At 35.6% G+C, this 5,745-nt stretch overlaps 1 non-coding gene across 1 annotated transcript; it reads left to right on the top strand.

The window, feature by feature from the left end:
* Positions 1 to 958: 958 nt before the first annotated feature.
* On the top strand, positions 959 to 1,066 carry LOC112788280 (small nucleolar RNA R71). The gene has a single exon (XR_003195650.1). It is a non-coding gene; the product is annotated as a small nucleolar RNA R71 (small nucleolar RNA).
* The last annotated feature ends 4,679 nt before the right edge of the window (positions 1,067 to 5,745 follow it).

Below are 5,745 nucleotides of genomic sequence, written 5' to 3'. Positions count from 1 at the left end.
CCTCTTCAGAGGAAGAATATTCATCAGAGCTCATGAATGGCAGACAGAAGTTCAATGGAATCTCTATGGTCTTTGTATGAGCCTCAGATTCCTTTGGTTCCTCAAAGGGAAACTCCTTTCTGTCCAGAAGACGTCCCGTGAGGCTTTTCTCACTAGGACTCATGTCCTCCTCACTCTCTCCAGGTTCTGCCATGTTGGTCATGGTTATGGCCTTGCACTCTCTCTTGGAATTTTCTTCTGTATTACTTGGGAGAGTACTGGGAGGAGTTTTAGTAATCTTCTTACTCAGCTGACCCACCTGTGCCTCCAAATTTTTAATGGAGGACCTTGTTTCATTCATGAAACTTAGTGTGGTCTTGGATAGATCAGAGACTATGGTTGCCAGGCCAGAATGGCTCTGTTCAGAATTCTCTGTCTGTTGCTGAGAAGATGATGGAAAAGGTTTGCTATTGCAAAACCTGTTTCTTCTACCATTATTATTATTGAAGCCTTGTTGAGGCTTCTGTTGGTCCTTCCATGAGAGATTTGGATGATTTCTCCATGAAGGATTATAGGTGTTTCCACAGGGTTCTCCCATGTAATTCACCTCTGCCATTGCAGGGTTCTCAGGATCATAAACGTCTTCTTCAGAAGATGTTTTTTTAGTACAGTTGGATGCATCTTGCAATCCATTTAGACTCTGAGAAATCATATTGACTTGCTGAGTCAATATTTTGTTCTGAGCCAATATGGCATTCAAAGTATCAATTTCAAGAACTCCCTTCTTCTGATACGTCCCATTGTTTATAGGATTCCTCTCAGAAGTGTACATGAACTGGTTATTTGCAACCATTTCAATGAGTTCCTGAGCTTCTGCAGGGGTTTTCAGATAAAGAGATCCTCCTACAGAATGGTCCAATGACATTTTTGACAACTCAGACAGACCATCATAGAATATACATATGATGCTCCATTTTGGAAGCATGTCAGTAGGACACCTTTTGATCAATTGCTTATATCTTTCCCAAGCTTCGTAGAGGGATTCACCTTCCTTTTGTCTGAAGGTTTGGATTTCCACTCTAAGCTTGCTCATCTTTTGAGGTGGAAAGAATTTGGCCAGGAAAGCACTGACCAACTTTTTCCAAGAGTTCAGGCTTTCCTTAGGTTGTGAATCCAACTATGTTCTAGCTCTGTCTCTTACAGCAAAAGGGAAAAGCATAAGCCTGTAGACCTCGGGATCAACTCCATTGGTCTTGACAGTGTCACAGATTTGCAAGAATTCAGCTAAGAACTGATAAGGATCTTCCAATGGAAGTCCATGAAACTTGCAATTCTGTTGTGTTAGAGAAACTAATTGAGGCTTAAGCTCAAAGTTGTTTGCTCCAATGGCAGGAATTGAGATGCTTCTTTCATAGAAGTTGGAAGAGGGTGCAATGAAGTCACCAAGTATCTTCCTTGCAATGTTGGCATTGTTGTTATTTTCGGCTGCCATTGTCTACCTCTTCAAGGTCCTTTCAGGTTCAGGATCAACTTCAACAAGAATGCCTTTGTCCTTGTTCCTGCTCATATGAAAGAGAAAAGAACAAGAAAGTATGGAATCCTCTATGTCGCAGTATAGAGATTCCTTTATGTGAGTAGAAGAAAAGAGGAGAGAATAATTCGACCACATAGTGGGGGAGAGGGTTCGAATTTTTTTTAAGAAGAAGAAAAGTGTTAGTAAATAAATAAATAAATAGAAAGAGATGAGAGAGAGAAGAATTCGAATTTAAATTAAAATAAAAGGAAAAATATTTTTGTTTTTATTTTAATTATTAGTTAGAATTTGAAAATTAAAAAGAGAAATAAAATTAAATTAAAATTTAAAACAATTAGTTAATTAAAAGGAATTTTGAAAAAGTGGGGAGGAGTTTTCGAAAATTAGAGAGAGAAAATTAGTTAGATGGTTTTGAAAAAGATATGATTGAAATAGAAAACATTTAAAATCAAACAAAAAGTCAGGTAGTTAATTGAAAAAAGATTTGAAAATCAATTTTGAAAAGATAAGAGGTTAAAAAAGAATTTGAAATTGATTTTGAAAAAGATATGATTGAAATTATTGAAATTTAATTTGAAAAGGATTTGAAAAGGAAATTAAAAAGATTTGATTTTTGAAATTAATGTTGATTACTTGACTAACAAGAAACTAAAAGATATGATTTTAAAATTCAAAGATTGAACCTTTCTTAATAGGCAAGTAACAACTTGAAAATTTTTGAATCAAAATATTAAATGTTAGCAATGAATTCGAAAATATGAAACAAAAATAAGAAAAAGATTTTGAAAATCAATTTGAAAATTTTGAAAATGTGAAAGAAAAAATGAAAAAGATTTGATTTTTGAAAAAGATTTGAAAAGACAGGATTTTTAAATTGAAAATTTGACTTGACTTATAAGAAGTAACTAAATTTTTTAAAATTTTTGACTAAGTCAATCCAAATTTTCAAAAATTATGAGCAAAATAAGGAAAAGATAATTTTTTTTATTTTTGATTTTTAATGAGGAGAGAGAAAAACATAAAAATGGCTCAAAACATGAAAATTCAAGATCAAAACACATGATGCATGCAAGAACACTTTGAATGTCAAGATGAACACCAAGAACACTTTGAATGTCAAGATGAACACCAAGAACTTATTTTTGAAAAATTTTTAAGAAAAGACACACATGCAGGACACCAAACTTAGAAATTGACACTAGACTCAAACAAGAAACATCAAATTTTTAGTTTTTTATGATTTTATTAAATTTTTTTGGTATTTTTCGAAAATAAGAAGTAAAGAGATTAAAAACAAACTAAAATTACCTAATCTGAGCAACAAGATAAACCGTCAGTTGTCCAAACTCAAACAATCCCCGTCAACGGCGCCAAAAACTTGGTGCACGAAATTGTGATCTTTAACAATGGCACCAAAAACTTGGTACGCATGTTCATAATCTCAATTCTTTTTCACAACTCCGCACAACTAACCAGCAAGTGCACTGGGTCGTCCAAGTAATAAACCTTACGTGAGTAAGGGTCGATCCCACGGAGATTGTCGGCTTGAAGAAAGCTATGGTCATCTTGCAAATCTCAGTCAGGCAGATTTAAATGGTTAAGGGATTTTGATAATTAAAATATAATTAAAACAGAAAATAAGATAGAAATACTTATGTAATTCATTGGTGGGATTTCAGATAAGCGTATGAAGATGCTTTGCTCCTTCTGAATCTCTGCTTTCTTATTGCTTTCATCCAATCATGCGTACTCCTTTCCATGGCAAGCTGTATGTTGGGGATCACCGTTGTCAATGGCTACTGTCCGTCCTCTCAGTGAAAATGGTCCAAATGCGCTCTCATCGCATGGCTAATCATCTGTCGGTTCTCGATCATGTTGGAATAGGATCCATTGATCCTTTTGCGTCTGTCACTACGCCCAACACTCGCGAGTTTGAAGCTCGTCACAGTCATCCCTTCCCAGATCCTACTCGGAATACCACAGACAAGGTTTAGACTTTCTGGATCTCAGGAATGGCCACCAATAATTCTAGCTTATACCATGAAGACTCCGATCTTTCGGAATAGAGGCTAAGAGATACACGCTCAAGCAATAGCAGATAGAACGGAAGTGGTTGTTAGGCACGCGTTCATAGGTGAGAATGATGATGAGTGTCACGGATCATCACATTCATCAGGTTGAAGTGCGAGTGAATATCTTGGAATAAGAATAAGCTTGAATTGAATAGAAAAACAATAGTACTTCGCATTAATTCATGAGGAACAGCAAAGCTCCACACCTTAATCTATGGGGTGTAGAAACTCCACCATTTAAAATACATAAGCGATAATGGTCCAGGCATGGACGAATGGCCAGCCCCCTAAACGTGATCAAGAGATCAAAAGTGATACAAAGATAGTCTCAAAAATGAACCAAAGATGTGAAATAAATCACTAAGATAGCGTTTGTTTTGAGATACTGAGACAGAGACTGAGAGACTAAGACTCAGTATTGTGTTTGTTGGTTCAGAGATTGGTACTAAAATCTCTGTCTCTATCTCCAAAATTTCAGTATTTCAGTACTTCCAAAAAGTAAGGACACAAGGGACTGAAATTTTAAGAGATTGAGACTAAAACTTTAATAATATTTTATACCTAAAATACTTTTATTTTAATTAATTAATTCTAATTTTACCCTTTGTGCAAATTAAATTAAAGTTTCATTCTTGTTTTAATTCTTGTCTCCCATTTTGCACCAAATAGAATACTGACATTTATTTCAATCTCTGTCTCTTAGTCTCTGTCTCTAAGTCTCAGTCTTTCTGTCTCAGTCTCTCCACCAAACACTACCTAAAAGTAGTTTTTATACTAAACTAGTAACTAGGGTTACAGAAAATAAGTAAATGATACAGAAATCCACTTCCGGGCCCACTTGGTGTGTGCTTGGGCTGAGCATTGAAGCTTTGCATGTGTAGAGGCTTCTTTTGGAGTTAAACGCTAGGTTGCAGCCTCTTTGTGGCATTTAACTCTGGTTTGTAACCTGTTTCTGGCGTTTAACTTCAGAATAGAGCAAAGTTGGCGTTTGAACGCCATTTTGCGTCGTCAAAAATCGGGCAAAGTATGGACTATTATATATTGCTGGAAAGCACTGGATGTCTACTTTCCAACGCAATTGAGAGTGCGCCAACTGGGTTTCTGTAGCTCCAGAAAATTTGTTTCGAGTGCAGGGAGGTTAGAATCCAATAGCATCTGTAGTCCTTTTTCAGCCTCTGAATCAAATTTTTGCTCAGGTCCCTCAATTTTAGCCAGAAAATACCTGAAATCACAAAAAAACACACAAACTCATAGTAAAGTTCAGAAATGTGAATTTTGCATAATACTAATAAAAACATAGTAAAAAGTAGCTAAATTATACTAAAAACTACCTAAAAACAATGCCAAAAAGTGTATAAATTATCCGCTCATCATTAGGCTAGTATACCTTAGGATAGGATTGAATTGGTTGGTAATGAGTGTTGACGTATGATGATTTTGATGAATGAATGATTTTGAGGAATGTTGATGTCGATTTATGATGTGGGATTGAAAATGATGATTTTGAGTGTTGATAATGAATTATGAAGCTTGTTGATGTTGATAAATGTTGAGGATAGTAAAATGATGCTTTGAGTTGTAATAATGGGGAATTGGAGGTATGTAAGTGAGAATTTTGGATGAAATTGTATGTTGATAGGTTGTGGAATGATTGGAGAGTATATGAATATGATTTAGATACATTAGGGTTGGTTTGGAGGTAGAGCAAATGCTTTTGAATTGAGAATTTTTGGTAAAAATTGAGTTTTAAGGTTTTTTGGTAAAAATGGATTCCGGGGCCAACTTTAGCAGATCATATCTTGGGCTACAATTTTTTAAATTGATTGAATTTTGTATCAAATTAAAGATAATTCAAAGAGCTTTAAAATGGTGTAGATTTCATGCCAAATCAAAATTTTGAAGAAAAAGATACGATCGTTGGAAGTTGGTGTCGAAAATCTGAAATTCTGTGATGTTACAGAATTTGTGATTTTTGGTATGTGTGACCATGCACACTGTTGTGCGTGTGCTCTGAACAGGGGCCATACTTTCACTTTTGCGTACGCACACCCTTGTGCGCACGCACACCCTGTAAAATTTTGAAAACGTGCGTACGCAGACTCTAGTGCGCACGCACACACAGGGATATGCCTACTATTGAGAGCATTCGCACACTCTGGT

Source organism: Arachis hypogaea, chromosome 20 (assembly GCF_003086295.3).
Source record: "Arachis hypogaea cultivar Tifrunner chromosome 20, arahy.Tifrunner.gnm2.J5K5, whole genome shotgun sequence".
NCBI lineage: Eukaryota > Viridiplantae > Streptophyta > Magnoliopsida > Fabales > Fabaceae > Arachis > Arachis hypogaea.
The sequence above is the reverse complement of the archived record's forward strand: the minus strand, read 5'-3'. Positions and strand labels throughout refer to the sequence as shown.